The 10,526-nt window shown below is 39.4% G+C and overlaps 1 non-coding gene across 1 annotated transcript; it reads left to right on the forward strand.

Moving 5' to 3' along the window:
- The first annotated feature begins 10,172 nt into the window (after positions 1-10,172).
- LOC121968788 lies at positions 10,173-10,279 on the forward strand. The gene has a single exon (XR_006108324.1). It is a non-coding gene; the product is annotated as a small nucleolar RNA R71 (small nucleolar RNA).
- The last annotated feature ends 247 nt before the right edge of the window (positions 10,280-10,526 follow it).

Here is a 10,526-nt window from a genome sequence, read left to right on the forward strand (position 1 = left end):
AAAATAGTTTTTAGACTCGAATGTAACTCGAGTTTCACCTTTTGTAATGTACAAAATTGGAGCGGTGGAAGGTCCACTCGAGAAGGAGTTACGAGGAGGGTGCGAGCAATACATGACAGTCAAAGGGAGGAGCTTGAGGAAGCTATTGACCCTAGGTTGACCAAGCGATCTTCTCATTGGCTTGAGAAGATAGTAGTAGGGCCATGACTAATCACAAAATTTAATTAATTCCTTGTGTGTGTGTATGTGATGCATGCTAGATTAGTAATTAATTAGTGCCTTAACGATTAGATTAGATCTAAATCGCGCACATGATGCACCTCCACAATTAGATTAGATCTAAATCACGTATATGATACACATCGTTGATTAGATTAGATCTCAATCGCGTCAACTTGAAATGCCTACCATGCCATGATACCCATCATTACCTCGATCACATGTTGTTGTTGAATCTCCCAAAGTAGAGCAACGTATATTATCTTGGTAGGGTGCGGAGGGACAATCTTGGTCCCGCCTATCAACGCATGGGTGAGTACAACTCAATTAGATTGAGTAACTAGTTAACTCAATTGGATCGAGTTTAACTATAGGCATTTTTCAATGGTTGGTAGATAGGTCAAAATCGCATTTATATTAATTCTTGGGTGATTTAGCCAAAGCTAGCTTAAATTTTAATATATATGTGGATCTTGATCCTATAAACAAGAGTTGCATAGAGATGTAATTGGTAATTAGTTACCTACCGATCATACTAAGTCTTGGGTGATTTAGCCAAAGCTAACTCAAGGCGTAGTATGATGTGGATTTTGTCCACTTGAATTATAAAATTCAGTAGGAGCATCATTTAATTAAAGGCCTAATTAGATGATTAATTGAAATATGATATTTATTTTTCTGCATTTTTCTGTTGTAGATTACCATGTCGTCAAACACGAACTCCTTCTCCCTGCGTTCTGTCCTCGATAAGGACAAGCTCAATGGAGCTAACTTCCTGGACTAGTACAGGAACCTGAGAATAATTCTCACATAGGAATGAAAACTATATATCCTGGAGCAGCCCATTCCTGAGGCACCTCCTGCCATTGCCACGCGAGCTGATCGTGATGCTTACAAGAAGCATCAAGATGACACATTAGATGAGTCATGTCTTATGCTCGCGACCATGAACTCTGAGCTTCAGAAGAAACACGAGTTGATGAGCGCTTATGATATGGTTGAACATCTTCGTCAACTATATCAAGGACAAGCGAGGCACGAGAGATTCGAGATCTCTAAGGCACTGTTTCAGTGCAAGATGGGACTCCCGTAGGCCCCTATGTACTCAAAATGATTGGGTACATAGAAAATCTACAGAGGTTGGGATTCCCACTTGGCCAAGAGCTGGCCACTGACCTGATCTTGCAATCCTTGCCATATAGCTATAGTTAATTTGTTCTAAATTACAACATGAATGAAATTGACAAGCCACTGCCCGAGCTACTTAGCATGTTGAGAACTACTGAGCTCAACCTTAATAAGGTTAAGCCCAACTCTATTCTGATGGTTCAAAAACACAAAGGCAAGGGCAAGCCCAAAGGTAAGGGAAAGTACCAAGCCAAGGGTAAAGGCAAGGCACTGAAACCCAAAGGAGGGGTTGCCAAGGATGCTACCTGCTTCCACTGCGGTCAGACCGGGCACTAGAAGAGGAACTGCAAAGTGTACCTGGAAGATCTTAAGAAGAAGAGAAGTGAGACTTCTACTTCAGGTATATATGTTATAGAAGTCAATCTATCTATTTCTTCATCATGGGTATTAGATACCGGATATGCTTCTCACATTTTTACTAATGTGCAGGCGCTGAAAAATAACAGAGCATTGATGAAGGGCGAGGTGGACCTATGCGTAGGCAATGGAGCATGGGTTGTTGCTGTTGCTGTAGGAACTTATTCTCTATCTTTGCCTCCTGGGCTTGTACTAGAATTGGATGATTGTTGTTATGTGTCTGCTCTAACTAAGAACATTATATCAGTTTCTTGTTTAGACAAGAAAGGCTTTTCATTTATAATAAAGAACAAATGTTGTTCAGTTTATTTAAATGATATGTTCTATTGTAGTGCACCTCTGATGAATGGACTCTATATTCTAGACCTTGAGAACTCTATCTATAACATAAGTACTAAGAGGTTCAAGTCAAATAACATGAACCAAACCTATATCTGGCACTGTCACTTAGGTCATATAAATGACAAACGCTTATCCCAGCTCCATAAAGATGGTTTGCTGGACTCATTTGATTTTGAATCATATGAGACATGCGAGTCATGCCTACTGGGCAAGATGACCAAGACTCCCTTTAGTGGACATAGCGAGAGAGCGACTGACTTATTAGGACTTATACATAGTGATGTATGTGGACCTTTCAATGTCGCTGCTAGAGGTGGTTATAGGTACTTCATTACATTTACTGATGATTTCAGTAGATATGGTTATGTGTATATGATGACACATAAGTCAAAATCCTTTAAAAAGTTCAAAGAATTCAAGAATGAAGTACAAAACTAGCTTAGCAAGAGTATTAAGATACTTCGATCAGATCGAGGTGGAGAATACCTTAGCCATGAGTTTCGTGACTATCTAGCTGAGTGTGGGATCCTATCTCAACTCATTCCTCCTGGAACACCACAGTGGAATAATGTATCCGAAAGGAGGAATCACACCTTATTAGATATGGTACGGTCTATGATGAGTCACACAGATCTTCCTATGTATCTTTTGGGCTATGCTTTAGACACAACAACCTTCATTCTCAACTGAGTTCTATCTAAGGCTGTAATAAAGACACCATATAGGATATGGACTGGGAGAGATACCCAGGTGTCTTTTATGAGGATTTGAGGTTGTGAGGCTTACGTTCGACGTCAAGTCTCAGACAAATTGGGACCCAAATCTGATAAGTGCTATTTTATTGGATATCCCAAGGAAACAAAGGGATATTACTTCTACATTCCTAGTCAACACAAGATAGTTGTGGCTAAGATTGGGGTATTTCTAGAAAGGGATCTTGTTTCTAGAAAGACTAGTGAGAGTACATTCGATCTTGAAGAAGTTCAAGATGTGAACCATAGCACTGAAGCCTCGATGGAAGTTGAACTGGAACCACAAAGTGTTGTGGATGATGTTGTTCCATAAGGAGTTGAGGAACCACAACCAGTTCAAGTAGACCTACCTATTCGCAGATCTGATAGGGTACGTCGTCAGCCTGAGAGATATTCATTTCTCTTTTCTGACCATGATGACGTTGTACTCATTGAGGATGAGCCTACCTCCTATCAGGAAGCTGTGATGAGACCAGATTTCGAGAAATGGCTAGAGGCTATGAGATCTGAGATGGAATCCATGTACACTAACCAAGTATGGACTTTGGTTGATCCACCTGAAGGGGTCAAACCCATTGGGTGTAAGTGGGTCTTTAAGAGTAAGACTGACATGGATGGACTTATTTATAAGGGTCGCTTGGTAGCAAAAGGTTTCAAACAAATTCATGGTATTGACTATGATAAAACTTTTTCTCCAGTAGCGATGTTTAAATCCATTCGGATCATGCTTGCTATTGCTGCATACCACGATTATGAGATCTGGCAGATGGATGTCAAAACTGCGTTTCTGAATGGAAACCTGCTCGAGGATGTGTACATGATACAACCTGAGGGTTTTGTAGATCCACAGCATACTAGCAGAGTATGCAAGCTGCATAAGTCCATTTATGGACTAAAGCAAGTTTCTTGGAGCTGGAATCTTTGATTCGATGATGCAATCAAACAGTTTGGTTTCATCAAGAATGAAGATGAACCTTGTGTCTACAAGAAGGTTGTTGGGAGCACAGTTGTCTTCCTTATATTGTATGTGGATGACATACTACTCGTTAGGAAGGACATCCCTTTGCTGCAGTCTGTCAAGACTTGGCTAGAGACTTGTTTCTCAATGAAGGACTTAGGTGAAGCATCCCGCATTCTAGGCATACAGATCTATAGTGATAGATCTAAGAGATTGCTTGGCCTAAGTCAGAGTACATACATTGACAAGGTACTACTACCGTTTGCCATGCATAACTCCAAGAAGGGATTTCTGCCGATGTCACATGGTGTGAGTCTTTCGAAGACTCAAGGTCCCTCTTCTAGAGAGGAGAGAGACTGCATGGATCAGATCCCTTATGCTTCAACCATAGGTTCTATCATGTACGCCATGCTATGTACTCGTCCTGATTTCTCGTATGCTTTGAGCAAGACGAGCAGATACCAGTCAGATCTAAGTGAAAGTCACTGGATAGCAGTCAAGAATATTATTAAGTACTTAAGAAGGACTAAAAAATATTTCTTGATATATGGATGCGATGACGAGCTAGCTGTAAAGGGTTACAGTGATGCTAGCTTCCAAACTGACCAGGATGATTATCGATCGCAGTCTGGGTTCGTGTTTTGCATAAATGGTGGTGTTGTGAGCTGGAAGCGTTCGAAGCAGGACACAGTTGCTGATTCTACAATAGAAGCCAAGTATATTGCTGCATCAAAAGTGGTAAAGGAGGCAGTTTGGATCCGCAAGTTCATTACTGAGCTTGGGGTGGTTCCTAGCATAGCTGATCCGATTGAGCTCTATTGTGACAACAATGGAGCAATTGCACAGGCTAAGGAACCTCTCTCACACTAGCGGACCAAACACATACTACGGCGCTTCCATCTCATTCGAGAGATTATCAATAGAGGAGATGTGAAGATTTGCAGAGTACCCACTGAGGCTAACATTGCAGATCTCTTGACCAAGGCTTTGGCACAGAGAAAGCATGATTGTCACACTAGGTCATTAGGCCTTAGAGCCTATATAGATTGACACTAGTGCTAGTGGGAGATTGTTAGTTAGAGCCCTAGAGCCAATCATTTGATGATTGTTGTATGGACTCTTTATATTATATTTCTTATGTATATAAAGGTATTTGTTTATGGTTATTATGCTTACTTGTATTAGTGTCAAATAACTAAGTATAATAGCGTCTTTGAGTAGAAAGGTTCTTACCTATATCAATCGATTGGTTGAATCGATAGTGAGATGATATAGGGAACACTACTCTTAATCATTCCTAGTCAAGCATTAACATTCAGGGACAATGTTAATGCGATGAGACTAGCATGTAAGTCAACTCGATGACTTGATCTCATAAGTCATGGATATGGAGATATCAAGTTGACACATGAGTATGCATTGGAGAATGTATACTGAATGACCTGCCATGAGAAAGTATCATGGATCGTTATATGAGTCTCAAATACTTTCTCATGTGGCTATTAGTATGACTATTAGTCCTTGGACCTGAAGTCACCATGGTTCCCTACATAAGGAGTTACATACTTTGGCTTCGTCAAACGTCACCCATAACTGGGTGGACTATAAAGGCGATTACTGGTATGTAACAAATTATGCAGAGGGATGTGAGTGATGTAGATGGGATCTATCCCTCCTATATGACGGGAGTGACATCATTATTCTTGATAGAGTGAGACCACTAAGTGCATGGTCATGCCCAAATGAGTCAATATGAGATATTGAGCTCATTTGATTGAGTGAGTTTACTTGGGATTCAAGATTTAGTTTGATTAGAGGATGACACGGTCTATGCCTCATATTGATCAATCTAGATGTCAAGGATAGAAGGACACTTGTCATATATTGTGAAGAGTCACAATTAGTAGTCACAAGGTAATGTTGGATCTCAACATTCTTGTAACTTGGGTAGTAATGATGTGTTACTAGATACCGCTCATTACTTATGCTTCTAAAAGGGTTTAGGAGCATTGCCAATGTTACAAGAACCTATAGGGTCACACACAAAGGGCAATTAGATGGAGATTAGGTTCATTTGATGAACCAAGAGTATAGAGTAATCCAAAGCAAACTAATTGAGTTGGACTCAATTTGGTTCATGTGTTAAATGAGTCTAATTTGGACTTAGACTCATTGAGCCAATTTAATTCAATGAATATAGATTCATTAAATTAAAATTGACTTGAACCAATGGTTAGATTTGATCAACCATGGGAGATAAGTGGTCAAGTTTGACTTGACTTGAGAGGAAGATGAAAGGTCAAGTTTGACTTGACCATTGCCACCTCATTTGTGAGTTGGCATTAAGTGGACTAATGATAATGTACCACATCATCAAGGCCACTTATGTGTGTGTACCACCTCATGAGGGAGACCAAGAGTTGTGACCCTTTGTATCCTATGGAGGTTTAAAACCCCTTTTGATGTGGTCGGCCATATTATTGGAGCATTTGGTACTTTATGTAACCTCCTTCTTCTTCCTCTCTACCTTTCTTCTCTCCCTCTCCTCCACCATTGCTGATCCTCTAAGGTTGCTAGCACATCTTTAGAGGTTCTCTCCATCGATTTGTTCGTGTGGATACACATAGAGGGTTGTACACTTGACAACCTTGAGATCCGGCGAACCTTGGACGAGTGGGATACGCGAAGGGCTTCGCTACAAAGGTATAAGTCTCTTCCTTGTAGATCTAGTGTAGATCTAGGCTAGAAAACATGTACACGAAGTTTTTACAAAATTTTATAACTTCGCAAGGATCCAGTGGCTTGGGATTCGGGGTTTCCGCAATGCAAAAAGTGGTTTTTACGGCTCGAAAAACCCCACGAATAGGGTTCTTGACCCTTATATAGATTAGGTCACGGGTGTCGCGACACGACCATGCAGAGGTGGCACGATCGTGCCTTCTTCTGCCTCTGGTCGCACTACACGATCGTGCCAATTGGCATGACCGTGTGGATATGGGGCTCTGCTCCTGGGCACGGCCGTGCAGATGTGGCACGACCGTGCCTTCTTCTGCCTATGGCCGCATTGCAAGGTCGTGCTAATTGGCACGACCGTGTGGATCTGGGGCTCTGCTCCTCGGCACGGCCATGCAGGATTGCACGACCATGCATTGCTTAGTTGCTGGTCGTTGGGGGGGGGGGGGGGTACGACCGTGCAGGTTTGCATGGTCATGCAAAGATCCACCTCTGTTTGGATGCACGACCATGCCATGTTCTTCCTCTGTTTGGCCATATGGTCATGCAATGTTGCACGACTGTGTTCTCTGCCTCGTTCCAATGTGTCGATAATAACTGTTTTTGCTATGAAAGTTGTCTCTGTCAACACAAAATCAAATAAAGAGCAGATCTCCGAACAAAAGAGTATTTATACTGAATATATGCTAAGAGAGGTGAAAATGCACAGAATATACGTGAATAAAGTAAGTGAGTGTGCGTCAAAACATGTATAAATGATCATAAGATCTATGCACATAACACCCCAGACTTGAACCTTTGCTTGTCCTCAAGCAAAACCCGTAATCTAGATTTATGTGTGTAGATGGCATGTAATAATCCCTAATGAATCAATATAAACTTATCATATAGTTTCATTGATGAACATGATACAAAAATTATTTGAGTGTGACCTAAGTAGAAGTTTTCCGTGTTCAGTGTAATAAGTTGCTTAACTTTTTCAAGTGTCAACCTCTAAGCCTAGTCAATTTTTCATTTAACCATGTTCCTCATACTTCCGGCGATAGGAACTTACCTGCCACAAGCAAGCTTCGTTCCCCTCAAAAATGCTATGCATCATCTACACAAGGTCTCAAAGGAATACTCAGTATCAAGAGAAACATAACATTTATTTCCCCAATAACCTAACTCGGTATCAAAGGGGTGAATTACTAGTTTCCACTCACGATAACTATTTTTTTTTATCCCTTATTTTTTTCCTTCTTTTTTTTTTATTGTTTGCAAAATATCAAACTTGAACAAACTTTTATTTATTTTTTTTTGAGGATTGATTTTTCCAAATGAGATTACATGATCTGAGTTTATCCAGTAATCAAAATGTAGTTGAGAGATATCATAGAAGCAAAAGTACTAGTCCGGTTCTATGAATCATGACTATTTTAAAAAATATCTACCATCAAAGTCAAGCATAATGTGAAGAGATCCTAAAACTAGGCCAACATTCAAATTCTTCTTGTAATAACAATGCTTACTTCATACTACTATGGATAGGAAAATAAAGATCAATAGACTTACTAGCATACCAAATCACACAACATAAATATCTAGATGAAACGTGCTAATATTTTGTATTAAGGAACAAACAATCATGATGTGATGAATGATGCAACTAGGAAAAATTTATTATGCAAAAGAAATAAGCAAACACTAAACTAAACAAAATGCATCTAATATAGCCCCCCAGACTTAAACTTTTCGTTGTCCCAATGAAAACTAAAAATAATGTGGAGGAGATTAAAAGTAAGAGAAGTTACCAAATGATGTGTGCCAAATGCCCATGTTATTAACTTCTCCATCATGTGATTGCACTCCTAATCTGAGTCCTATAAAAGAAAATTGATAACAAAAATTAAGTAGAGGATACATGCTTATTATGAGGAAAGAACTGAAAACAAGAAATAACTAAAGACATAAATAAAAAAAAGAAAGAACTTGGTTGCCTCCCAAGAAGCGCTTGTTTAAGGTCATTAGCTCGATCACCTCATTAGATTCAATGAAATCTCGCTCTTGGAGGGGTAAGATATTTCAACACCCCCCTCCCTACCAAGGGCTCTTATTATGGAGAGAGCTTTCATCAAAGGAGCTACAGAGTAAAGTATAACTCTCTCCATCTTCATCTACTTTGAAGTTCTTTCAGGTGGTCGAAGACGGTTTAGTCTAAGCTTCCAAATATAGGCCCAATGAAAATCTGCATACCCAAAATAAAAACATACCTCTCCCAAGCATGCTATATTAGATAGAACTAGAACCTTATTAAGATGAACTGAGTATGTATCACAAATTGAATCACATCCAACAAAATCTACTATTGGTACATCTATGAAATTTTTCAAAAGATCACAAAAGATACTAACCTTGCTTTGCTGAGAGATACCTGAAAGTTCTAAACATGTGGATGTGACTTCTGAATCTTGTATTGGCTCTAGCTCTGGCTCAAGTGGTGGTGCCTCTAAAAGTGATGATTCTTGGGGCTTTGCTTTTATTTCACAAGTCCCTACGCATTGGTCCACAACATGTTCAATCCTTGCAACTCTCATAATCTCATAAGGATGTATGGATAAAGGAGGTGATTCTTGAGATGATGGTTCCACAACACAGTTCCCTACACTTCCTTTCATAACATCATCATCAACACAAGCATCAAAAAATAAACCAACATCAATATCCTCAGTGGGAGAATCATCTATAGGAGGATCACTAACTTCATTTACAGTTTTAAGTTGATCTACCACATCACATTCATCATCTGAAAATTCAATTTCATCATAACACCCTGTAAACCCAGAAGGTAAATATGAGAACTTGTTATCCACTGTATTATCATCACAATCCTCATCTGAAGAGTCCTCATCTTCATATACATCTAGAAATCTACACTCAACCATATTAATGTCACAGAATTTGCCAAAGTCTTCATTTTCATTGACCCTCACTTGCCTTTGTGGAAAAGGAACCTTTAGTGAAGGTCTTGGGAAAGGTACTTCCTTTTTCCCATATTCCCTTTGAGCTTGCGGAGGAGGTCCAACTTGCTTATCTAGTGTAGGTGTGATCAATAGTTGAAGGAAAGGTACTTGTGACCTTTGGGAACTTCCTGGAGCAATGAAACTGAGTTCTTGAGGTCTTCTATTATTCTTCTCCTCAATTCTAATCAAATCCTTCTTCAGTAGTTCTTCATGATTCTTGCCACTTCTCAACTTAATATCATTATCATCTACACTAGATCCTATCTGTGTAGGAGGAAGGTCTTCCTTGAACCATTTTGAAACTATGCTATTAATCTTTTCCCCCAAATGTTTGAACTCCTCATTCTGTGACTTGTGAATTTCAACATTCTTGGGTAGTTGAACTGCATTTTGTTTGACAAGCTCTCTTACATTTATGTCATGGACTTCTTGAATTTTTGAGGGAGATTCCATCCAACTTTTGTTCGACCATTCATGGAGTTCAATGCCACTTGATCAATTAACATATATGCTTCGTCTACATTCTTGTCCATAGAAGAACCTCCAGCTGATGAATCTAACAAACACTTATATGAGAAATAAATTCCCATATAGAATATGTGCAGGGTCAGCTATTTTTTCAAACCATGATGAGGGCTCTATCTTTTGTAGACCCTTGAATCTGTCCCATGCTTCAAATAATGATTCTCCATATGCCTGAGCAAAATTTGTGATGCAATTCCTCATATAAATTGTTCTACTCAAAGGAAAAAAATGATTCAGAAATTACTTCTCCAATTGTTCCCAACTTGTGATGCTTTGAGGATGGAGAGAATATAACCAAGTCCTTTCTTTATCCTTGATACTAAAAGGAAATGTCATCAATCGAACTGCATTTGCTGACACTCCTTCACAATTAACCATACCACAAAGCTCTAGAAATGTCTCAAGGTGTAGATAAGAATTTTCTGATACTTCTCCTCCAACTTTGTAACC

The sequence above is a fragment of the Zingiber officinale genome, chromosome 3B, assembly GCF_018446385.1.
Source record: "Zingiber officinale cultivar Zhangliang chromosome 3B, Zo_v1.1, whole genome shotgun sequence".
Classification (NCBI taxonomy): Eukaryota; Viridiplantae; Streptophyta; class Magnoliopsida; order Zingiberales; family Zingiberaceae; genus Zingiber; species Zingiber officinale.